This window comes from Hemicordylus capensis, chromosome 2, assembly GCF_027244095.1.
Source record: "Hemicordylus capensis ecotype Gifberg chromosome 2, rHemCap1.1.pri, whole genome shotgun sequence".
In the NCBI taxonomy this organism is placed as follows: domain Eukaryota; kingdom Metazoa; phylum Chordata; class Lepidosauria; order Squamata; family Cordylidae; genus Hemicordylus; species Hemicordylus capensis.
In genome coordinates, this window is record NC_069658.1 from 380,369,715 (window position 1) to 380,395,498 (window position 25,784).

At 43.7% G+C, this 25,784-nt stretch overlaps 1 protein-coding gene across 2 annotated transcripts in view; it reads right to left on the bottom strand.

Annotated features, from left to right (window-relative positions):
- Window positions 1-25,784, bottom strand: part of BRD4 (bromodomain containing 4) — a 138,915-nt gene that overhangs the window by 88,625 nt on the left and 24,506 nt on the right. For both annotated transcript variants that reach the window (XM_053294383.1, XM_053294384.1), the window contains exon 2: window positions 9,112-9,198. The gene's annotated coding sequence lies outside the window, so the exon portion shown is untranslated. The remainder of the gene's footprint in view (window positions 1-9,111; window positions 9,199-25,784) is intronic.

Consider the following 25,784-nt stretch of genomic DNA (forward strand, 5'->3'; position numbering starts at 1 on the left):
CAACTGAAGAATGAAGCAGAAGAGGCTTAGATTCTACTCTGGGTCAGCTGACTGACTGGCATACGAGAAAAGTACCACACATGCAAGCAATCTTGCCATATGCAAGACATTTGATACAGTCACCTCCATGGTACTTTATGGAGCAGCCACAGCACACATTGTTTGCATTCAGAATAAAAAAGGCAACCTTCACAAGCACACACATATTCCACCTTCCTCAGGCAACTCAGAAGGATAGCATGGTTGATGGTATCAAAAGCCCCCGAGAGAGCCAAAAGGATCAGCCAAGTCACACTCCCTTTGTCGACAGCCAATCGAAGCTCATCCATCAGGCTGACCAAGGCAGTCTAGACCACATAGCCCACTAGAAAGACTGTTTGAAATGGGTCTAGATAATCTGTATCATCCAAAACTGCCTGAAGCTGAGAAGATACCACCTGCTCAATCACCATGCCCAGTCATGGAAGATTAGAAACAGATCTGCAATTAGCAAACTCCTTGGGATCCAATGCAGGTTTCTTCAAATAAAGTCTAATAGCAGCTTCCTTAAGACAAGGAGACATCTGCCCTCCTTCAGAGAAGCATTTATAAGTATTTACCAGGCCTTCTCTGATAATATGATTACCAGACCAAATAAGCCACGTTGTGCAAGTGTCAAGAGAACAGGTTATAGGATGCACAGTCCAAAGCAGTTTGTGCACATCCTCAGGAGTCACAAACTGAAAGTGATCCAAATTAATCCTATAAATTAGCCCCCTCTCAATCCTAAACTCCACTGGACATGAATTTGCAAAAGCAATGCAAGCAGAAAAGAACATCTTCTTTGCCGCCCACATTGCCATAGCATAGATCTTCAAATGTGCTCTGTTGTGACCTGTCAGAATCGTGCCAAGTTTTCCTCCACTTGCGCTCCAGTCATCTACCTCGCCGCTTCAGCTCTTGTGGTTCTTCCGAATACGAAGCTGACTTTGAAGCAGAGAGGACATTTAGGTCAGTGGGGGCACTTGGAGAATGACAGGGAAGTCTTTCAGGCAGTTTGTCCATAAGCATTACCAAATGTCTCTCTAAGGAACCCCCCAATAAGCTTGTAAGTAACCCCAAGGCTAGGAATATAGGAAGCTGTATTATACTGAGATCATTGGTCCATCTAGCTCAGTACTGTCTACACAGACTGGCAGCGGCTTCTCCAAGGCTGCAGGCAGGAGTCTCTCTCAGCCCTAGCGGACATACCAGGGAGGGAACCTGGAACCTTGTGCATTCAAGTAGGGATGTGAAAAACGTTTCGGGCACAGAGCGATCTGTGCCTGAAACAAGCAATTTCGGGTGATTCGGGGCTGAACCGAATCACCCCCGATGCCCCCTGATATTTTTTGGGCCCGAGCCGAATCACCCCTGATTCGTGCCCGAAAAATTCGGGTGATTCGGGATGACGTCTCTTTGAATTTCCCGCCTTTTTGCCTCCATTGATTTCAGTGCAAAAAGGTCTGGTGTGACGTCTGCTCGAATTTTGGGTCCCAGGGGCAAAATAGTGGGGTGGGGTGGTAGTGCCTAATGGGTGGAGGCTACCACCCAAATTTCAGGGGAACTGGGCAAAGGGCTGATTTTGGGGGAATTTTTGAAGTTTACGCGTCTTTAACGTTTTTCTCCATAAAGAAGTATTGAGGAAGAAGAAGCAGCAGCATAGAAACCCATGGGGGTGGTTGGCACCCTATGTGCACTACACTACCACTCGCTCTGGGCCACCCCAGCACCCCCCAAGTGCACTTATGGGGCTGCTGAAAGCTCCTTGTATACCCTATGAGGAAAAAGCTTAAAGACGCGTATTCAACAATTTACCAAAAATCAGCCCTCTGCCCAAATCCTTTGAAAAAATTCAGGTAGCTTCCTTGCCCCTACCTGGCACTACCACCAACCCCACACTGCTCTAGGCCACCCCTTTGCCCCCCATGTGAAGCTATACATTTGCTGACACCTCAGTGCTTCTTTATGGAGAAAAAACTTAAAGACGCGTAAACTTCAACAATTCCCCAAAAATCAGCCCTTTGCCCAATTCCCCTGAAACTTGGGTGGTAGCCTCCACCCATTGGGCACTACCACCCTACCCCACTATTTTGCCCCTGGGACCCGTTTTTCTTACCCGAATCAATTCGGATTTAATCCGAATCCGAACCGAATCAGGGGTGATTCGGGAAGCCCATATTCGGGCACAGAACAGAACGGGGGTGATTCGGTTCAGGTCCCGAACCGAATCACCGAAAACCCGAATTGCACACCCCTATATTCAAGTGCTCTTCCCAGAGCAGCCACATCCCCATGATGATGGTGAGTACTACAGTGCTCACACATGTAGTCTCATTCAAATGCAAACCAGAGTGGACTATACTTAGCAAAGGGGACAATTCATGCTTGCTACCGCAAGACCAGCTCCCCTCCTACAGGAAGGAGGAAAGCTGAAGACCATGGTTTAAGATGATTTTGTATAGGAAAGGAATCTGGGTCCAAAACTTTAAAAAGTCTGGTTTCTCAGGGCTTTACGCTGAAGTGGGGTGGAAGCCAGAAATACCAACGTTTCATCCTGCTAGCAGTCAGTCAAAACCACTGTTCTTGAAATATCTAATCAAAACCTCAAACTATTCTACTCTGCATCTTAAAACATCCAATACACCCACATGACACAAATCTGTGGGATATTGAACATACGTAAATCATTGCCTCTGAAGACCCAAACTGGAAATGTTTCAATTAAAAAACCTTTAGGTCTAGTATAAAAGAGAAACACTTGAATATGTTCGTGACCGCACCTAACACCTCACCAGGTTTTCGCACCTTCACTCCCTTCTTGCCCACCAGTGTCACTTTAGCCATGCATTCACTAAAGGAGTTCCTTACTCAAAGATGAACCAGGCTGGTCATGATGTGACACCTCTACAATGGCAAAAAGCAATCGTTACTTTGCATAAGCGGATAGTGCTACAGCAAAATGGACACACTGAAAACATCTCAGCCAAACTGTGTAACAGCAAGGTATGAAGTATCCTGTACTAAGTTTTATTATATTATCTATCTATATTATTTATTCCTGTAGACGAACCAGGGGGATGTGTGGGATTGTGGCAATCTCCGCCCCCACTGAAGCCGCAACCAATGGTGGGCCCAGAGGGGGCGACACATGCAGGAGCGGGAGGGAGAAGCATGCACTAGGAGGTGGTTGGTGGGACTCCACAGGGGTCGCGATTGAGGCAAGTCACGGCTGAAGGAGGTGAACATTTGACCAACTGAGAGACAACAAGCGGGGAGGAGAGGCAAGCTTGGGAGCAGCTGGGCTGCCCAATGGCTGACAAGCACCATACGAAAATGGTGGCCTGCCACCCGGTGAGGTGAGAGGCTCTGTGCGGAGTCAGCATGAGGTGGGGCAGGGAGGGCAAGAGAGACAGGGGCAGGAGGTGGGGCGGGGAGGACAAGAGAGACAGGGGCAGGAGGTGGGGCGGGGAGGGCAGGAGGCAAACGGGAGACTGAGGCAGAAGGTGGGGGGAGTGTACTGTCACACAGATGCTCTGTGCAGGGTCAGCCAGTTATTGCACTTTAATATACTCTTAATTATTCAATTGTTTTACTTAGCGAACCGTCCAGAGGTAGGTTATAGGACAGCCAACAAATAAATTATTATTGTTACTACTCCCCCAAGATGCTACATGGAGGTTTTTTTCAAGTTAAATAAGAACTGAAGATGGAGGTATGGCAGCCAAAGAAAACAAGCAGAGGCACTAAACTCTTATATCTTGTTCCCTACACACTGACAGACTTCTGAATAATCAAGAGTCAGATGGTACGTATATAAACTGAGAACAGAGCAACAGTGTCAGAGCAAGGCAACATTAAGGCAAATATTGGAAGAGCATCAAGATAACTGTTAGCTTTCACTAATTTAAAACAAAGTTACTATGACTATTTCACAATGCATTTTATTATTTCCTTTTATTATATTTAAAATTACACATTGTAACATACAAATCCATAAGACAGTGATAGATTACACCATGTTTTTAAAAGTCTGATAAAAATGCAGTATCACTTTGTTCATTCAGACAAGATCCAGCCTTGTTTAATTTTGTTCTAATATTTATCTTGAATAATTGTGTACTACCTTTAATGCAAAACATGGTTTATAAATATTAAATCACTAGCTTCTGATTCCCATAGCTGTGAAAAAGATAGCCAATATTCTTTCATTTTCCTCACAGGAGGAACTTTTCATTCCTATTCTCTGAAGAAGCTCTCACAACACTTTGATTCAATTTAGGTGTCATGACAAATCATGGTTAAAGAAGCTGAACTGAACAGTTAAGGAAGCATGATGTCTGAACTGACAACGCATGGTTTGTAATGAACCAGCACACCAAAATAAAAAACCATGGTTTGAAGTTAGCGAATGCACTAACTGCGGGTTGGTGTGACATAGGAATTGCCTCCAGGGACCATGGCACCAAGAGACTAGAATGCTGAGCAGATGGAAAATAAAAGTAGACAACTATTATTTGCTGTATGTTTGGAATTTTAAACTATTATTTGGGTTTTAGACTGTAGTTGCTGCAAGCTAGTCCTGTATAATTATTCAGCTTCAAAAGGCTGATGCTGAATAATGTGCACATTGCTTCCGGCCCTGCATGGAGGCAAACATTTCCACCCAATCACCTCCACACAGAACGGTATTGTACACAGCACTGGGGAAAGAGAGAACTAGAATCACAGGAAGTTATGTTTGGGAATGTGCACATGGAGCATTGGGGACGGAGGATACTTCCCAGCACTCCATGTGCATCTTTCAGCTCTGGTTCCTTTTAAGGTTGCTTCCCAGAGCTGTGTGCAGCATCATTCTACGTAGATGTGAGCAATAGGAATGGCTACCTACGCATGGGGCCAGAGACCACAGGCACATTATCTAGTTTTGAATATTCAGAGCTGAATAAGCACAGGACTACTGCAAACTATGGTTTGGCATGGTGACTGAACTGAGCCTTTCCACACCCAACCATACACACTTTAAACATATCAATGATACAATTAAGCAAGTTTCCCATTTGCAAAGTACATTCAAACCAAAAAATCAAGGTTTAATACATTCCAACTGCAGAATCTAGGCTTATGTTTCCAGGATGCGGATGAGTTTACAAAATGTTTAAAAGCACATAATTTAAAATACCCAGGATAAGATTTAAGACTGACAGCCTAAAGATAGTAAATATTATACATGAGCTGTTCCTGAATGGAGACATTTTATGAAGATCTAGCTAATGGCTTTGTTTCATTTTGGTTCTCCATAACAAGATCTTCATGAAGATAACCTACATTTTCCAGACTACTACCCAACAAACATTTCTTCTTACATGATTCTCTAGGAGCCTAGCACCTCTCCCTTTACACAAGTTAATGAACACCTGGAGTTTCAGAGCCACTATTCTCTTAATAGTCCAAAAGTGTACTTGCCCCATGCAAGTGACCCCTCCCTCCCAAAACATCTAGCTTTATAATAAAGATGCAACCTCCTAGGAGCAAAGGCTTCACAGTTATGGAGTACATACCGGTATATTTTTTTTTAGGTATAAGCTGCAATACAGATAAAATCTGTGAAAGAAATGTAACAGTATATTTATTTTCTTTACAAGACAGACTGTGGGCAAACATTTTAATCACACCTCAATTAAAATCTAGCAGGGCTCCAAGTTCTTATTTACCTTGAAAGAGAGCCAAATCTAGCCTACGGGCCGCTAAGTCAGTCATCCCTGCTTTACACTCTCCAAAATAAATTACTCACAGTTATACAAAAAGTCAACATCAAAAGGTAACATGGGATATGTAAATTTCTGAATGCTTGCATAGTATTTTAATCAAGACGTTACACCATTTTCCAACCCAAACATTTTATGAAAAATATGGAGCTGTAGACTAAGCATGCAGAGTTGTAGACCACCAATCCCGGTCCATTTGGCCATGCAGTATTCTGTAGAAGAAAATCAATTTGGATGTAGTCGATAAGTCATTCTCTTTATTTTGCATAGATACAGCCAAAGTACAAATGCTTATTCTTTACACCAAACTATACAGAACTCGTGATAAGTGCATCAGTATCAGTTAAGTTAGATGCATTATCAGCATGTTATTCTTCCACCTTATTATAGGAGAAGTTTTTACTTCAAGACTCAATTAACGCTTTTAATTTAAGGTGATGTGGATCATCATTTTAGTTACGAGCTAATACTTTCAGTTTCTTCAGGTAGAGCTAATCAAGTTTTTCTTTGCTTGATTGTTGTCTAGTCCCATCCCACTTCTTCTCCCTGCCATTCCTTTATATCAACTCCCTTTTTGCTTTGTTTCTTATATACAAAATCCAGAATTATTTGGAAACCTGAATCCTAGAAGTAGCATTATAAAAATCTATAAGTGTACTTTGCATAATTTATGTTCATTGCAAAATCTGAGGTTCCTTGCCCTCAGAATATGGCTTAGTTTGCTGTTTTTTTAACACCACACAGTAGATCTGGCAGATAAAGCAAATTAGGGCAAAACTGAGGTTATGACAACAAATTAAGATAAGGAGACAATAGTTAAGACAAGAAAAAGGACACATTTGTAAGGAATCAGCTGTCTGGAAGTTACAGAAACGATTCCTTGTGAAGTGAGAAGTGAAAGAATGAAAGTGGCGATGAGGGAGAAAATTCAATGGATGAGGGAGAAAATTCAATGGTTGTGCAGTAAATTGAGCAAGGAGCATTGGTGACTTTGAATTCAAGACAGACATATGGAACGAAAAGAACTGAAATAGGAGCCAAGAGGAAAGCATAGATTTTGAAATGCTTTGTTCCCATCTTCAGCTTTTAAACAGGCATACTGCGGGGTGGGGGGCGCAATGGTAAACATGGCTCTGTGGTCGCCAGGAAGTCAACACCGACTCAATGGCACAACCTTCCTTTCCTATGATAAAAGTAAAGCTGTGCCGTTGAGTTGGTGTCAACTCCTGGCGACCACTCAGCCATGTGGTTTTCTTTGGCAGAATACAAGAGGGGTTTACCATTGCCATCTCCGACACATGAGATGATGCCTTTCAGCATCTTCCTATATTGCTGCTGCCCAATATAGGTGTTTCCCATAGTCTGGGAAACATACTAGTGGGGATTCGAAACAGCAACCTCTTGCTCCCTAGGCAAGTTACTTCCCCGCTGCGCCATTAGGTTGCTTTTCCTATGATATTGATAAAATAATTTAAGGAACAGAGAGAATCATTGACTGACAATTACTAAAGGCAGGTTTCTTACCTGTAACTGTAGTTCAAATGGCCTTCTGTGAATTCACACTTGGATTTGTGCTTGCGCAGAGCCAGAGTTCAGATCTTTCTCCCAGGTCTGCCTGCATCGGTACTCATCTGCCCTTCGCCACAGTACAAGAGGGATTTAGGTATGTAGCTTCTGCCATGAACAAACTAGTCTGAAGCACTTGTTCCCTAAGTAAAGCGCGGAGGGGTGCTGCCCAGTTACAGCGGGCCTGCTTAGTAAAGCTGTGGCAAATAAGGCAGGAGTCTGGTGAGACACTCCCAGACAAGACACGCAGAGAGAGACGCTGTTTGAAGAGGGGATCTTAGTAGCGCATTCTGTGCAATGTTTGAATGTAACTTTTGTGGCTTAGGAGGACAAGTAAGGAAAAATGGGGTGGGGTGGGATCATGAGGTGAAAATAGCACGCAAAATGAACAGGACAAAGTATATAGAGGGTGTAAGTAGACAAAAGACAAATAACCACCAAATAAAAGGGGCAAGTAATTTGGTTATCAGTTTACTAATTTGTTGAAGACAGGAAAAGCTGGAGGGAAGAACCAACGACGCTGTAGCTGCAGTGGCCGCTCAGACTGAGGAGACAGGTAGGGGAGCACTTTCCCACTTTTTTTCCTTTTATGGTAAAGTTCTGGAAAGATCTGAACTCTGGCTCTGCACAGGCGCAAACCCAAATGTGATGCACAAAGACCATGAAGAATTACTAGTCAGGATCATATTGAGGGTTTTTCTATAAATGGGTCAAGTAATTATAAGTCTGCAATCCTACTAACACTTAACTGAAAGTAAGCTCCACTGAACATAATAGGATTTACTTCTGAGTACATTTGCACAGGATTGCACTGTATCTTAACAGAATGTTTTGCTTGCAGTATCTTTTTAAAAAAGGAATCCTAAAGGAGCAGGCAAGCAATTGAACAAGTAACTAAGTGGCTGTTCTACAGATATCCACAGGGGAGGGAAAGTGCAGGAGTAGGCAACCTTTGGCACTCCGGCTGTTATTTAACTATAACTCATATTGTCCCCAATCACAAAATTGTGGCTGTGGATGATGCAAGTTGTAGTTCAACAACTGCTGGAGTGCCAAAGGTTGCCTATCCCTGGTGTATAGCCAACTAGACTCTGCTAGCTGGTGTTTTTACATTTAAATCTGATTGGCACCATCCCCATTTAAGGTTGGTCGGTCAACCTACAAGTAGCACCAGCATCTGAAATGGAATTAGGGGACTTTTGAGTATGAACTCATGGTTATGGTTTCACTAGGAGTATTTTTAAGTTTTATTTTCCAACTCCAACTAAATAAGGCACAGAAATGGCATAACAACAAAGTCAAATCACTAGCACAGGATTTTTTTTTAACAAGGTAGATTTGAAAAACTCTAGGTAAGGTAAACAACCTTGAGTGACAGAAAGCAATGACTGTATGCAAGACGCAGAACATATCCATAGGTGATACGGGTGGGATGCTTCTTTCTGATTTAAATGTCCCAACACTCAGTATGGTTCTACTTTAAAGACCTAGAATTCTCCAAAGTTGCTCTACACAGGGACATATTCCAATGGTGTGACTGTTCATAGACCAGGAGGAATGCATGTTCTCAGCGAATACACCAAAGTTAAATAGTTTAATTTATCTGCAACCTTATTATAATGGTAATAGCTCTGCTTTACAACCATCTAGACCTACAATGCACAGGATATACCAAGAAAGCCCTCAAAGATGTACCTTCATGCTTCAGATCACATAACATAGATTTATACACAGGGTGGGGTGGGGGAGTTGACCTTACCTTGATGCAGAGATTATCCTTGACTGTTTTCCTCCAGTTACTACTCTTTAAATTCCATTTGTGACATTTAAACAGCGAAGAGTAGATCTGTAAGATAAGGTGTTAGGTTAGTATCCAGCTAAAAATGACAAGGGGGAACACGAAAAAAAACACACACCCGATTTCACTTTTTGCTTTGGAAGTTGTGCTGTTTCAAGCTTAAATTCAGTCATGTGGGTTGTCAAAGATATAGCTACCTTTGGGTGATTTCATTTAACAAGTTCCCTGTTAAAAATAAATTCACTCTCTTGCAGCTTCCACACTATATATAATCAGATTGCGTTGAACAAAATAAAGAGATGGAAATCATTCCTGTTTCCTGCATATACTTTGTTCAGAGATTCAGGAATTTCCAATATTTATGGGTAGATTCTTATCCTAACCCTTGGCTAACATATGTAAATAAAATTATGCCTTTCTCCTTCAGAACTTCTCACTTGGGAATATAATAAGGTGAAGGAAATGTTATTTCTCTGGTTGCATGATATTGAACAGCAGGAACTTAGGTCTTGCTCCCCTTTACATTTTGGGATTTTGCCACCTTTGGGAGATAGAAGTGCTAATTATTTAACAACGCTGCATTTTTCTAAATTTTGGGTTTCATTTGCTCGGACCGGTTAAACTGTGTTGCCCACTTATCTTTTGGAACGGAGGTTTGCTAAAGATCATCACGGTTTTTTGCCCTTGTGGTGCTGGCCTCCTGGAAACTGTCACCCATGTTTTGCTATATTGTTCTTTGTATCGGGATGCCAGAGAAGAACTTATTTCCCCTCTGTTACTCAAATTTCCTGGAAGGTGTGAGCTCTTTTATACATATTATTGTCTCACGGATTTAAGCTCTGAGATTACAAAAACTGTAGCCAAATTTTTCTATATTGCCATTAGGTTAAGGTCCCAATTAAGCGCTTAATTGCGAAAGCTGTCTATTGTTTTTAAGTAATTTATTATAAGTGATTGTATTTTGTTTTAGCATAGTTTACTGATTGTTGTATTGGACATGTTTGTTATTTCTATTTTTGCTGGCCAATGGCTGTAATAAAATTGATGATGGGTTTTCAGGTGTTTTTTGAAGATTGCCAGAGATGGGGAGGATCGTATCTCAGCAGGGAGCGCATTCCACAGAAATGGGAATTCATGGAAATGAATTGGAAATGGGATTCAGTTTTCCTGCTGTGTCTGTTTATGTTTTATGTGTATACAGAAACTCAATTCCTCTTAAATATTAAAACCTAGATATATGTAGAATACCACACATGGCACAAAGCTTATTTTTAAAGACATCAAGTATGTTTCCACCCTAATATATTTAATCTCGTTCCACAAAACATTGTTTGGGTCACGTTCAGGTAAAAATATTAACATTTAACATCTATTCAAAATACCTGTCAAAAACAATATGTGATACCTACAGCATGAGCATGCCTTTGGAAAGATGATGCAATGAACTTTATAATATGAGAGCCCAATTCTTCTATTTAAGAAAACAAATGTCACAGCCCAGGAATCCAGTAAGTGCTCTCTCATATTACTACACTTTCAGCACAACTATGCCTCCCATACATTTCTACATTTATTTATTTAACATTTTATATCCCACTCTTTCTCCAAGGAGCCCAGAGCAACGTACAACATACTTAGGTTTCTCCTCACAACAACCCTGTGAAGTAGGTTGGGCTGAGAGAGAAGTGACTGGCCCAGAGTCACCCAGCTAATATCATGGCTGAATGGGGATTTGAATTTGGGTCTCCCCGGCCCTAGTCCAACACGCTAGCCATTACACTTCCATGTAATGGAAGTATCCATTAATGTATCCATGTAATGGAAGTATCCAGCAAAGTATCACTTTGCGATACTTGTTTTCCTAGTAATTTAGGTTGCAAAACACTTGTATTTGTTCACTGAAGCAGCAAGTTTACATCTTAACATAACAAAGGTTATATTTTGCCTAAAAATTGTTTTATACTGTAAGCCCCATAGAATCAACACAACCATCTTTAGAGTTTGCATGATGCAACATGTGCATAAGCACCAAGGATTGCTGTAGATATAATACAGCCAGTTCCTTAACTATGTTTAAAAGATCTGAGAAAAGGCCACAGGACACAGCTCTCCCCAGTGTGAATTCCCTCACATTCTAACATGGCAAAACTGAGGGCATAAAATGGACATAACCTTCTGTTACATAGAAGTGATATATACTGTATAGAAAGACTAATTCTCAATTCTACATGCATACACGGAAGTTACACACTTAGATAACAGCTATCGCAAATTGTTTTTAAAGTAAGAGACCAGATATACTGGTTTTGCATTCATGAAAAGAAATCCTGAGGGTTTTGTAAGAAACGAAGCCATATAGTTGAAGAATGAAGAAGCACACTAAAGAGATAGAGGTTTTGTGGCTGCTGTTTTTGTATTTTTTGTTACTGCAGGCCTTGACAAATTTTCTTTGTATCTAGGAGTCAACCCAAAATTGGGAAGCCAGACAGACACTTTACAAAATTACCAGACTATGTGACAGATACGGTGGAGGGTAAATGGGCTGTCCTTTAACCCTTTTACAAGTACGACAGGTTGCTTACCTGTAACTTTGGTTCTTCTAGAGGTCATCTTTGCTCTTACACCGATGGGCTTGCGCCTGCGCAGAAGCCTCGATTAGAAGCGTTCCAAGCTTGTTAGAATCTGGTGGGAGCCCCACCCCCTCTCTTCTATATGGCTGCACCGACCTCTCCTTCCTCAGTCTGAGTCCGCCTATCCACCAAGTAGTGTGGGGAGGAAGGGAGGATGAACCAAAGTTACAGGTAAGCAACCCATCTTTTTTCATCTTGATCTTCTGTGCCTTACGCCCATGGGCACATTGCAAGCTTAGGCTTTCCTGGAGGTGGGATCAAGCGAAGAGCGACTGTAGAATGGCCCTCTCGAAAGCAGCATGTTTGCATGCCTGAACATCCAAGGCATAGTGCTAGACAACCGCGAGAAACAGGTTGCTGCCTGGCAGGTGGTCTCCAGAGGGACAGAACGATCACATGCAACGGAAGTGGCTACTGACCTAGTCGGATAAGCCTTCACAGGTAATGGGAGAGGCTGACGCACCAGCTGGTAAGCAAGTTGAATCATATTCACAATCCAACAGGAAAGGGTAGGAACAGAGATTTTGTGACCTTTTTGCCGAGTGGCAAAGGATACGAACAGCGAGGTCAACGTCCACTATGGGGCGGTATGCTGCACATAGAAAACTAACACATTTCTGACTGAGTGTAGGCTGTGTTCTGCTAGATCTTTAGGATCAGGAAAATAAGTCGGGAGCACCAACAGCTGAGAGCGGTGGAAAGAAGAAACCACTTTGGGTAGTAAGCAGTGTTCCCTCTAAGGCATGCACATTTCCACACACTCACACGTTTTTTGATATCCGCTCAGTTGATTTTGGATCCCGCTCAGGTTTAATCAGGAAGGTCCCACTCTGAATATACATGAGCACACACTGCCTTGATACTGCAGCCCAGAAGAAAATTCATTCTACACACAGCTGAAAATTTTTTAGGGAGAACACTCGTGACATATGGACGGAGAACTACCTTGTCCTTGTGAAAGATCAGGTAAGGAGTATCCACCCGAAGGGCTCCGAGTTCACTGACACGGTGAGCTGACGTAATTGCTACTAGAAAGGCCACCTTCCATGATAGTAAGCGGAGGTCAACTGTAGCCAAGGGTTCGAAGGTGGACTCATAAGGATGGAGAAAACGAAGAAAAGGTCCCATGCCGGTGACATGATAAGGTCAACTGGAAATTTGTGTTGAAAACCCCTAAGGAGACGTTTGATAGTGGGGTTCTTAAACCATGAGGGACAAGCGGGAGGCATATATGAGTACCCAGAATGTTGGGGGCAATATGCTAAATCATTGTAAACCGCTTAAAGAGCTCCAGCTATAAAACGGTATATAAATGTAAGTGCTATTGCTATATAGGCCAAAATGGCAGCCAAATATACTTTAAGAGATGAGCATTTGAGATCCCCTTCTTTTAGATGAAGTAGGTACAAGCAGACTGTCTCAGGCATCAGAGCAGTGTCTAAAAGGTTTCTGGAGAAGAGTAAAGTCTGTGTTTCCACTTCTGTGAATAAGAGGATTGAGTAGAGGGCTTTCATGCCGCCTCTAGGATCTGTTGGAGCCTAGCAGGGAACAAAGTTGTATCCTCCAGGCAGTAAGTCGGAGACTGAGGGTCCGGGTAAAGTATTTGCCCCCTGACTGGGCAAAGAGGTGGGGGCTGAGATGAGGAAGATGTGGGCTCCAGCAAAAAGGCAGAGCAATGTGGGAAACCATGGGCGTTGGGGCCACAATGGGGCAATGAGGATGCAGTCGAGGGATTCTTGCTGGATTTTCAGAAGTATCCTTGGGAACAGACACATCGGGGGAAAGAGGTAGGCAGGTGCCGGTCCATGAGATAGCAAACATGTCGCCCATTGAGCAGGCCCTTATCTAGCTCTGAAGCAGAAGAGAGAACACTGGGTATTCTCCGTGGAGGCAAAGAGGTTGACCAGAGGTTTCCCCCATTTGCGAAAGATGGGAAGTAGTGGCCTACCATCCAGCAATGGATGGTAATTTAGCGGCACAGCGGGTGCACTTTTAAAAGTAGCTTTGACCACTTTTGAGGCCATACAAGCAGGTAGGTTTTAAAGAGGATTCTCCCCAAATGGGGAATGAGAGGGGAGGGGAGGGGAGACACAAGGAAAAACCAACACATCAAAACATGACAGGAGAAAAAACTGGATAGGAAAGGAAATTAAAAGGAATTAAAATGGAGAAACTTAACTGAATGATTTTTTTGTTTGTCTTTTAAGAGAAGCTCGGAGTGCTCTGAAGAGGTGTCATCTGTCCGCGGACAAAGAAAGACTGAGGAAGGAGAGGCTGGTGCAGCCGTATAGAGGAGAGGGGGCAGGATTCCTGCCAGATTCTGGGGTCACTGCGCAGGCGCAAGCCCATCGGTGTAAGGCACAGAAAAGCACAACAGAGGAACATACTTAGAACAGGGCTGCCTGAAACAAGAAAATTTTATTAAATAACTCTATCCCTGAATATCCTAGTCTAGGTGCCACGACTCCCTGGTACCTGGGATTTATCAAGACTTGTGTTACTACTACATAGGTTGCTGCCTTATACTGAGCTAGTTGATTGGTCTATCTAACTCAATTTTGTCTCCTCTGACTGGCAGGGGCCGTCCAGGGTTTCAGACAGGGACTTTTCCAGCTGTACCTGGAGATGCCAGGAACTGAACTTGGGACCTTCTGTATACAAAGCAGATGCTCTACCACTAAGCTACAACCCCATTCTCTCTATTGAAAGTCACCTTGGGTTCTTAAATATCTTTAGTGAAGTTGTGATCCTATTGACAGATTGTAATGCAGTATGCCAGTTTAGGACTCACCTGACTGGTTAGAAGAAATATACCTTATTCCATTTTCATTTATCAACTAAGTTGGCATAAAAGGAGCATGGGAAAATATTTCAGGCGAGGCTTGAAACCTTGCCCTAGGAAAGGTGGTTCTTCATTGGTTTTCCCTGGGTTCTCTTGCATCAGTCATCTTTAAATGCACGCACACATACTCAAACAAAAAACTCACAACGCAGCCTTCCTTGGTGCTGACCACAAGCACACAAGAGTTTTGATAAGAATGGAAATATAAGTGCTAATTACAAGTTGAGCCACTGGTAGCCAAGGTACCCTGCTTTATTAACACTGCTCTTGTGTAACAAAGAGCCAAGTACAGAGCAAGTCAATTCACCAGATGCACACTTATAATCTGCTAGAGCTGAGCTATCGGGAGTATCAGAAGTCCAGATAGAGCCATTCCCTCCTCCCACCATGGGGAGGCAGCTGATCACTGCCCCAGATAGTATGGTGGTGGTCTCTAAATCCCAACCCAGCACTGGTGCAGGGAAGGCTGGTGGGTGGTGAGAATGCTGGGAGCATCCATAGGGAGGATTGGGAGTCATGTACAGGAGGCTGGGAATGTTAGGAAAAAGCACGGGGATGCTGGAGACTATAGTTCCTCCCTTTCTCCCATCAGAGTTTTGATACTCCCGATATCATGCACCTATAATGTACCACTACTAAGTGGCCCCAGTCCTCCTAAAGATCACCCTGATCAAGTCCCAATGAGTGTCACTTTCCAAGACAAGAATAATGAACTCAAAGAATCAACCTAAACCAGGGCTGCTCAACTGCAGCCCTCCTGCACAGCCTGGAGGGGGGCCTAAGTTGAGCAGGCCTGCCTGATACCTTCTACCTCAGATAAATACTACACAAATTGTCCTTCAAATCAGGGTTTGCTGCTAACCAGGAACTTATTCATTAAATTGAATGCATGAGAAAAGGAGAGCACTTGCGCACGCACACACACGCAGTGTTTATTCCCATAATGCCAGAGTGTGATTTGTCATATGTAAAAACCAACTCTAGATGTCTGAATTGCTGTTCTAACGTTCATTAACTATAGAATTTTGAATATTTAGTGTTATAAAAGATGTATCATGCTCAAGAGATGTATACATTGAGTCTAATCAAACAAAAAGGCTCAAATACCTGCAAATTTCAACTATACACAGAATTCCAGATCTCCACTAAAACTTTATTTTCCTAACTAAAGTGTAAAAAGTTAAATACTGTCCCTTTTAGGGACAGATCATGGCTTGCCTACAAAGGTCAGTTCCCATTTCAAGTCAGCTTCACCCTGCGGTGGTGGACCTGTGCAGGTGGTGCGCAGCACAGGCCACTGGTGGACTGCTTGTGCAGTCCAGGTTCTCTCCAGATGGGCTGTCTGGCCAGCAGCAGCACCCAAAGGCTGAGCTGTTGCAACACCCACCACTGTAACTGAGGTGGCAGACCTCCCCATGAGGGGGCAGAATGCTGGGCTGCTGAGAGGCTGAAGCCACTGGCCTCTGATGTGCAGCACTGAGGGGAAAGGCACATCCACATGGAAGAGCTACTCTCGAAACCTCCTGCTGCTGCCACATCCCCTGCAGCCAAAGAGAACAGGAGACCCTGTTCTCCTGAATCTTAAAGCATCCCTGCTGGAGCTGTGAAAAGGCTGCCCAACGACAGCTGGGGGTGGGGGTGTGCGCACGGTGCCTCTCTGCTGCCAGATCTCTAAGTGGGCACGTGACTGCAATGAAAAGTAGAGCAGCTAGCATGGCCATACGGGAGTCCTCCAGGCCAGGAGTGCTTCCTGCTGCCAGGCTGTGGAGGCACCACTATGAAAGACATGGCCATGTGCAGCTGAGCCAGTGGATCTGCAGTGCTGAGAAGGGCTGGATGCTGAGGCTGCCCCGAAGGCAGCAGGGAGAGAGTGCACCCACCCCACACCACTGCAAAGAGAAGTGGCTGCCATCTGCTCCTCCGAAGACAAGCCTGCAGGTGGTTCATCGGCTCCGCTAGCCTGAAAAGGAGGCAATCGCTCTGGTGAGTAGCTACAGACGCCTCCTAGCCTTAGATTTTGTTTTAGATTTCTCCTGCCTCAAAATTGTGGCGATCACCTTGGTCTTTTCACACCCAGAATGGCTAGTGCATGGAGAAGGCGAGGAGGAATTGCCCCTGCTAACTTGGCAAAGAGGCACCTTTTAACGTGGTGATTCTCTTTATTTACCAGGGGGAGAGTAACTGGCCCTATCCACCCCCAGCACAGTACCTCCAGTGACTGTTGCTGGTCTCTATCTTATGTTTCTTTTTAGATTGTGAGACCTCTGGGGACAGGGGTCCATCTTATTTGTTTTTTTTCTGTGTAAACCACCCGGAGCAATTTTTGGAAGGGCGGTATAGAAATTGAATTATTATTACTATTATTATTTATTTACACAGTCAGACAGGTGTTATTGACTGGTTTGTTTTATCCAGACATCGAGTCCTTCCCAAGGACCTGAGATGGCTGAATTTTATTGACAATGTTGTTGCTGTTGTTATAGATATCGTCGCAGAATATAGGCTGTTGCCAGTAAAGCTGCTTTTTGTAATTGGCCGATGGTGATATCTGTGGCCCCTATGGTGTTGAGGTGCTCTTCAAGGTCTTTTGGAACTGCACCCAGGGCGCCAATTACCACTGGGATTATTTGGGTCTTTTTCTGCCACAGCCTTTCAATTTCAATTTGTAGATCTTTGTATTTGGTGATTTTTCTATTTCTTTTTCTTCTATTCTGCTATCCCTATGTCGATTATTTTAACTTGTTTTTCTTTCTTCCCGACTACAGTTATATCTGGTGTATTGTATGACAGATGTTTGTCTGTTTGTAGTCAGAAGTGCCATAATATTTTTACATCTTCATTTTCTACCACTTTTTCAATTTTATGGTCCCACCAATTTTTGGCTACAGGTAGCTTGTATTTTTTGCAGATGTTCCAGTGTATCATCCCTGCTACCTTTGTAGTCAGTCTGTGCGATCTTTTTACAATAGCTGATTAGGTGGTCCACGGTTTCATCTGCTTCTTTACAAAGGCAGCACTTGCTGTTTGTGGTTGATTTTTCGACTTTTGCTCTTATTGCATTTGTTCTTAGTGCCTGTTCTTGTGCAGCCAGTATTAAACCCTCTGTTTCTTTCTTCAAGTTGCCATTCTTAAGCCATTGCCAGGTTTTGGTGATGTCTGATTTTCCACTTATATTGTGCAAATATTGACCATGCAGGGGCTTCTTTTTCCATTTTTCTGCTCGGTTCTTGACTTGTTCTTTCTTGTAGGCCTGCTTTCTTTCATTGGTGTTGAATAGTTTCGTGTTATTGACCATTTGAAGTGCATCTTCTTCACTTTCCTTGATTTATTCTTCAAGGCCTCTTTTCTCCTCCTCTACTGTTTGATGGACTTGCAGCATTCCTCTTCCACCTGAGCTGCGAGGGAGGTATAGCCTATCTACATCACTGTGGGGGTGCAGAGCATGACTGATGGTCATTATTTTCCTGGTCTTACGATCTAGCGTCTCTAGCTCTGCCTGGGTCCAGTCTATTTTTCCTGCAGTGTATCTGATAACAGGTATAGCCCAGGTGTTTATGGCTTGTATGGTGTTCCCGCCATTGAGTTTGGACTTGAGGATTTTTCTAACTCTCCTGGTGTATTCACTTCCAATTTTTCTTTCAACTTCAGTGTGTGCAATGTTATCAGCCTGGAGAATGCCCAAGTATTTGTAATGTTCTTTCTCTTCCAGGTTCTTGATCTTGCTTCCATTGGGCAGTTCTATTCCTTCTGTTTTTCTTATTTTCCCTCTGTTCATTATTAATGCAGCACACTTGTCTAATCCAAACTCCATTGCTATATCGCTACTGAATATACGGACAGTGTTTAGCAGTGATTCGATTTCTGACTGGGACTTTGCATACAACTTCAGATCGTCCATGTACAGCAGATGGTTGATTTGACTTGATGTTTTAGATGTTTGGTATCCGAGGCCTGTTTTGTTTCGTATTTGTGAAAGTGGGGTCATGGCGATTACAAACAACAGAGGGGATAGTAAGTCCCCTTGGAAAACACCTCTTCTAGTGCTAACCTGTCCAAGTGTCTCGCCACTGATTGTTAACTGTGTACTCCACATGCTCATTTCTTTTTAAATAAATATCTGAATGTTTTTGCTGACACCAGTTGTTTCTAAACATTTTAGTATCCATGTGTGAGGCAATGAATCAAAGGCTTTCTTGTAGTCAATCCATGCAACACTTAGATTGGTTTTTCTTCTCTTGCAGTTTTCTAAAATCATTTTGTCAATCAGCATCTGGTCTTTTGTGCCTCTGGTGTTCGGGCAATTTCCTTTCTGTTCAACTGGAAGCTGTTTGTTAGTTAATAAGTGTTGCATCACTTCATCTGCTATTATTCCAGTTAATAATTTGAACATGGTTGGCAGGCAGGTTATTGGTCTATAATTACTTGGAACCGCACCTTTTGCTGGGTCTTTCATGATGAGATGAGTTTTCCCAGTTGTTAGCCATTGTTCAATATCACCGCCTTTCATAATGTGATTGAACTGTTTTGATAGTTGTTTATGAAAGCTTGTTAGGTGTTTAAGCCAAAAGCCATGCAGTTCATCGTCACCTGGAGCAGTCCAATTTTTAATTTTCTTTGCTCTTTCACTTATTAATTCTGGTGTTATTATTAGATCTTGCATTTGTTGGTTACATTTTTTGACCTCTTTCATCCAGCCTGCTTTTTTATTATTATCTATTGGGTTGTCCCATAATTTCCCCCAGAATTGCACTGTTTCTTCTTTATTTGGTGTTTCTAGGTTTCTTGCAGTTTCTCCTTCAATGCTTTGGTAGAAACGTCTCTGATTCGACTGGAATTGGAGATTCTGCCTGTGTTGTATAATTCTGGCTTCATATCTGCTAATCTTCTTTGACACTGCTGTTATTTGCTGCTGTATTATTTCCAGGACTTCTCTAATTTTCCTTGAATCTAGGTGGTATTTTTGGATTAGATACTGTTTGGTGTCTTCATTCTTCAGCTTCTTGTCTTTCATATCTTTCCATTTACTAGCATCTGATCTGAGCCTGGAGATTTTATTTTCTAATCTAATCTTCCATTTAGGTGATGTACTGCTTTCTTTTTTGACAGGTCCACTGATCTTATATCCGAGCTCATGTGTTGTTATTGTTGCTGCACTGTACATTAGTTGGTTTGTTTCTTGCAAATTCTTGGTTGTTATTTCTGCAAGTGCAGCATTGACATCTTTTAATGCCTGAGCAAGTTGTTCTTTGGCAACTGTTTTTAGAGCTGGAAGTTGAACCCTGGTGGTTGTTTGGTTCATGTGCTCAGTTATTTTTTGCTTTAGTTCTTTTTGCTTTTCTGTTAAATGGCATTCGGGTTTTTGAGGTGAAGGCAAAGGGGAGGTTGCCTGGTTTTGATTTTGAAACAGTTCAGCAAGAGTGGCATCCTCGATTTCCAACACCTCCTCCACCTGCGCCTGAGCAACTTCTTCAGTTGGTGGTAATTCTTCTTCCATATCATGAGCCTGTATTGCTCTTTGCAGTTCTTCCAGCTCAACTCCTGTGAATACTTTATTTCTCATTATGAATCTTCTCTGGTCTGCTAGCCTTTGTTCTGTTATTTCTGTATCTGGATGCTTCTCTTTCCAAATTTGGTACATTCTTTTTAAATAACCTCTTCTAGTTGGACTAGACTTGTAATAGCAGATCATTATTTCCTTGTTGGCATTTTTCGTATTTTTTTTCCGGTTAAGCAACGTTTCTTCCAGTAACCTTGCAGTCTCCAGCCCTGGTTGCTCAACTGAAGATCCTGAGTCCTGTTGCCCACTTGCCACAACATGTCCAGGGACTCCAGCACCTGGCGCAGTCCTTGTTGACCCGGGTGACGACCGATCCGGTATAGATTTATTAAAGTTACGTCTCACCATATTGTTGATGGGAGAGGCACTCTTTGTCTGGCTCCTCTGGTGAGACCTGTCCAGTATGGTTGGACCTCTGGCATAGCTCTCACCTTCCTCAGAGCACACAAGCCCCACAACCACACCAAGTAGTGCCTCACTGGGGCATCATCATCATCATCATCATCATCATCATCGATTTGATTTCTATACTGCCCTTCCAAAAATGGCTCAGGGCAGTTTACACAGAGAAATAATAAGATGGTTCCCTGTCCCCAGAGAGCTCACAATCTAAAAGGAAACATAAGAATGACAGCGATGCTTTATGGACCTAGATTTGCAGGGGGACCGAATGCCCTCACCAGGCACTGGCTCCCCAGGGAGAAAGACTGTCTGATTCCCCATTAATTGGAACAGGCTCCTCAGAGGGTCTGCCTGCGCAAGCTCTGGGGCGGGGAGGGGGGGGGAGTGACAGGGTAATGCAGAGAAACAAAAAGGAAAGAGAGGACCGAGGAAGGTAAATTAAGAAGAGGATACAAGGAAGAGGGGGAAAGGATAGGTCTCACCAAAGGTTGGAGGCAGAAGACTAGGAGAAAATGGGAGGCTGCACGCTTGTGAGCAGGAGCTTCCTCTTGGCACACCTGACCTAAAGCAAGACAGGAAAGTAACTGGGGGAGACAGAGGGAGGCTGTGCCAGTGACCTGTTTGATCTACCCAACACCTTCCTGTCTCTGGAAGTAAGTAGGAGCGAATAACCCATTGTAGCAATGCTGACCTCCTAACACTGTGGGGAGAAAGCATTTTACAAAGTATAGAGCAAGATGTTTTATTTGCCTTCAAGCTTATTGCAGATTGAATATCGTACTACTTGTTTTCCATACTAGTACTATTGCTGAGCATTTCATCATCTAAGTGTCAATCCTTTGGTATATTTGCTGAACCATTAAGGGAACAGCTGGGAAACCAAAACAGATCTGCCTTGCTAAGAAAACCGAATTCTACATGAACCTTTAAGAGGGGGCAAGATCCTCTCTCATACAGGTGCAGTGCTTATGAAGGAATCAGATAGGACAAAAAGAGTCCCATTTATCTCCACCATCCTATCTCAGCACATGTGTGCAGAGGTACTGCATAAGATCACTACAAGGAGACTGAAGGCCTTTTGTATCAGATTTTGGACCAGGCTTCTACTTTCTCTCTCTCTTTTCTTCTTTTTCCTAGAGCTACCAGCATGAAATAGTGGGGAGGCAGCACCAGACACAAAACTGCAGCTTGTCCAAAATGGATAATGAATAATAATGGATAGATGGTCAGAATAATGGATTTTAGCATCTGAACCCCCTGAATTACAGGAAAATTTGGCTGCAGGACAGGAGGGGAGCAGGAAAGGGGAAGAAACTGGAAAGAAACAAAAAGCAACTCTGATCACTGAGAGATTTGCAGTATTGGCTAAAAAGCAAGAGAGGGAGAAGCCCACTCAAACTCCTGGAGAGCTAGCCCAATGCCACTCTCAGCCTAAAGGAGCAGCTACTCATACACGATTCTACTCATCCATTAGATCAATGGAGGAGCGTCTCTTGCATATCTCACCCACATCTGACTCATAGTTGGTGGGACAGGAGAGAGGGCCTTCTGAACTGCAGTGCCAAATTTCTGGAACTCCCTGTCTTGGAAGACTCATTTTAGCTCTTCCATAATGGCATTTTGCTGCTTAGTCGAGAACTTTCTTCTAATCTGGCAGGACTTTGACCTGGGTTAGTTTTTATCTGGCTTCGCTTGGATTTAAGTAGATTTTGTCTGCTGCTGTTATGTCATTTTTAAAAAGCATGTTGTTTTACTGCCACCTGAAGTAATCCATGCTCTGGAACCAGAAAGGCAGCATATTAATTAATATGCTCTAGATATGCGCCGAGGCTCTAGGCAGTTATAATATATAAATATTATATCATCCTTACCAGTCCTCAACTCTTCTCTGCTTTCTTCTACATAGTATACAGAGGCCTTCCATTCCCTTTATCAGCCTGCCTAAGAACATATATGAAGAACATGCTAAGCTGCCTTCAGCTGAGTCACCTAGCTTAGAACTATCTGCACTGACTGGCAATTGCTCTCCAGGGTTTCAGGCAGGGGTCTTTCCCAGCCTTACCTAGAAATGCCAGAGATCAAACCTGAGACTCAGTTTCTGAAGCTGATACTCAAATTCTAGGTGACTTATCTTATGTTTCTTTTTAGGTTGTGAGCCCTTTTGGAAACAGGGAACCATCTTATTTATTTTTATGTAAACCACTTTGGGAACTGGGACCAGAGCTCTTTAACTTGTTCATAAATGATCTAGAAGTTGGGGTAAGCAGCGAAGTAGCCAGATTTGCAGAAGACACTGAACTATTTAGGGTAGTGAAATCCACAACAGATTGTGAGGAGCTCCAAAAAGCTCTCTCCAAACTGGGTGAATGGGCAGCAAAATAGCAGATGTGGTTCAATGTAAGCAAGAGTAAAGTGATGAATATTGGGGCAAAAAATCCCAACTTCACATAATATGCTGATGGGATCTGAGCTGTCAGTCACTGACCAGGAGAGAGATCTTGGGGTAATGTCGGATAGCTCACTGAATGTGTCAACTCAGTGCATGTCAATGGTAATTTTTTAAAAAGCCAATTCCATACCAGAGATCATTAGGAAGGGGGTTGAAAAGAAAAATGCTAATATTATAATTCCCTTATACAACTCTGTGGTGATGTTACATCTGGAGTATTGCATACAGTTCTGGTCACTGAATCTTAAGGAAGATACTGGAGAACTGGAAAAGGTGCAGAAGAGGGCAAACAAGATAATCAGGGGCCTTAGAGCATGGCTCCCTCTAAGGTGTGTGTACATGCATGCGCTCACAAGTTTTTGGATGTCCGCTCAGTTCATTTTAGATCCTGCTCAGGTTGAATCAATAAGGCCCCATTCTGAATGCAGGTGTGCACACACTGCCTTGATACTGCCACCCAGAGCAAAACTCATTCTGCAGAGAGATGAAAAAAAATTAGAGTGACTACTGGCCTGGAGTATCTTCCTTAAGAACCAAGGCTACAGCATCTGGGGCTCTTTACCTTAGAAAAGAAACAACTAAGGGGAGACATTATCGAGGTATATAAAATTATGCATGGAGTAAAGAGAGTGGACAGAGATATTTTTCTTCCTCTCTCTCTCAACACAAGAACCAGAGATCATCCCATGAAACTGAAGGTCAGGAAATTTAGGACTGACAAGAGGAAGTACTTTCTCCCTTGAAGTAGGTGGTCATGGCTCACATAGCGTTAACTTCCACCTCTTCACTCCCAATAAACAGAAAATCTCAGGTATTTTCAGGTAGCTGGAGGCCCATCCCCCTCTCTCAGCATGTTCTCTTTAATTCCCCGATTCCTTCCTGTCTACGCTCCTGATAGGAAACACTTCTTGGGGCTCCTGCCCCAATCTACTCTCTTTTCTCAAACTACTTCTCAGTGAGCTACTTACAATTCTTTTCAAAGGCATGGATCTTTCTCAGGCAGGGGACACCTTAATAGGTTCCCTATCAGAGGGCCTAGGGAGGGGGAGACAGAAGTAGGGCGGGGAAAAGGAAAGCCAGTAAGTGGCACCGCCATCTTTCCCACTCACCATATGGGCCAGAGCAGAGAAAAAAGGGGTTCCTCGCTAAAGGGAACAAAGGGGTGAAGGACAAGCAAAAGCCCCTGCCCCCTGCTGCTCAGCAACAAAGTGAAAGAATCTTAATCCAGGTCGCTTGCAACAACAGTTGAACCACATGGCTAGCAGCCTGGGAGGGGAAAGTGGGGCTCTGCTCACACACACACCCCCATTTGCACCCATTTTGCAGGCTGCCTTCATGTCCTCAACCGACATTCAGCTGACTCTGGCTCTGGGGTTCTCGCGTTGCTCGGCATCTTATATAGTCCGGGAGCAGCGCAGATGTTTCCATCAGGCCACACGCTGGCGGACCAGAACCTCTCTAACCCCACCCCACACAGTTTTTTGCTTGCTGCTTCACTGGTAAGTGGAGCTCCGCCTGCACTTCACGCCGCCCAACCTCGCAACCGGCCAAGTGGGCTGCGCTGCCTTGCCACTTCCCCAACCACTGAGCTCCACGCCAGCAAGCCCAGCACCAGTAGCAAGCCTCACCGCAGCAAGTACCCCCAGCAGGGCACAAGCACGGGCAGAAACTGCAGGACTGCCTGCAGAGGTGGTGGACATGAGCCCAGTAGTACGCTAGGCCAGGCTGCCGGCCACAGAACAGGTGGCTCAGACCATGTGCTTCGCACCACGACTCCAGCAGGCACATGGAGCATCCCCCTTATAGGGGTTGATGGCAGCTTGGGTGAAACCTTTGGGACTCTCACCCACATTACTGGCAGGCTGGTGCAAAATTGGATCCAGGAGAGAGAGGAGCACAGAAAAGCACTGGCCCAACACCTACTTAATGAGCGCCTTGATTCCCTGCCCTGCTCAGTGGCAGACGAATGATCAGCCAGGTTGCACCTGGAACGTGGGGCTTTAGAGGCTTGGCTGGAGGAAACAAGTGCAGCGCAGGACATGGGGGTTTCCCGTTAGGGTCACAAGCCAGAGGCGGCAACCACCAGTTTCCAAACAGTGAGTAGTTCACTTGGGGATGCAGAATTCCCATGGGATGTGGCAGAATGGCTGAAGGGGATGACGGCAAGAGAGTTGAGAATGAGTTCAAGGGGCCTTTCTCGCTCCATCAAAGAGATGGTGGCTCGGGAGTTGAGAACTTTACACTGCCCCCTCAGAGGCACAATGCTTCTCAATACCAGAAATGGAGGAACAGCAGCAAGCGAGAAGGCATGCCCTTACTTCTTGCCTTTGGGTTCCCCAGAGGCCTCTGGTGGGCCACTGTGTGAAATACGATGCTGGACTAGATAGGCCTTGGGCCTGATCCAGCAAGGCTGTTCTTACGTTTCACTGAAAATACAATCTTTGAACTGAACTAGTTGATCTTCAGATTTGTTTCAGGCCTGACCAAGATGTCCGGCAGTGGTCCAACATTAAATTTATAGTTAAAATGAACAAAGAAACCCACACAGAGGAGCCTTATGTGTTTTGACACTGATAGTTTTCATAACCTTTGCACACCGAAGGATCACCTCCTACACTGTATGAGAAAACTGTACCACTAATTTTTAACCATCTGGTGTGTTCACGCAAAAATTGGAGGGAACCATGTGTGGTGTTTCTTCAAAAATGAGAAATAATATTGAATTCAATTCTCCAAAGAAAAGACAAAGAAAAG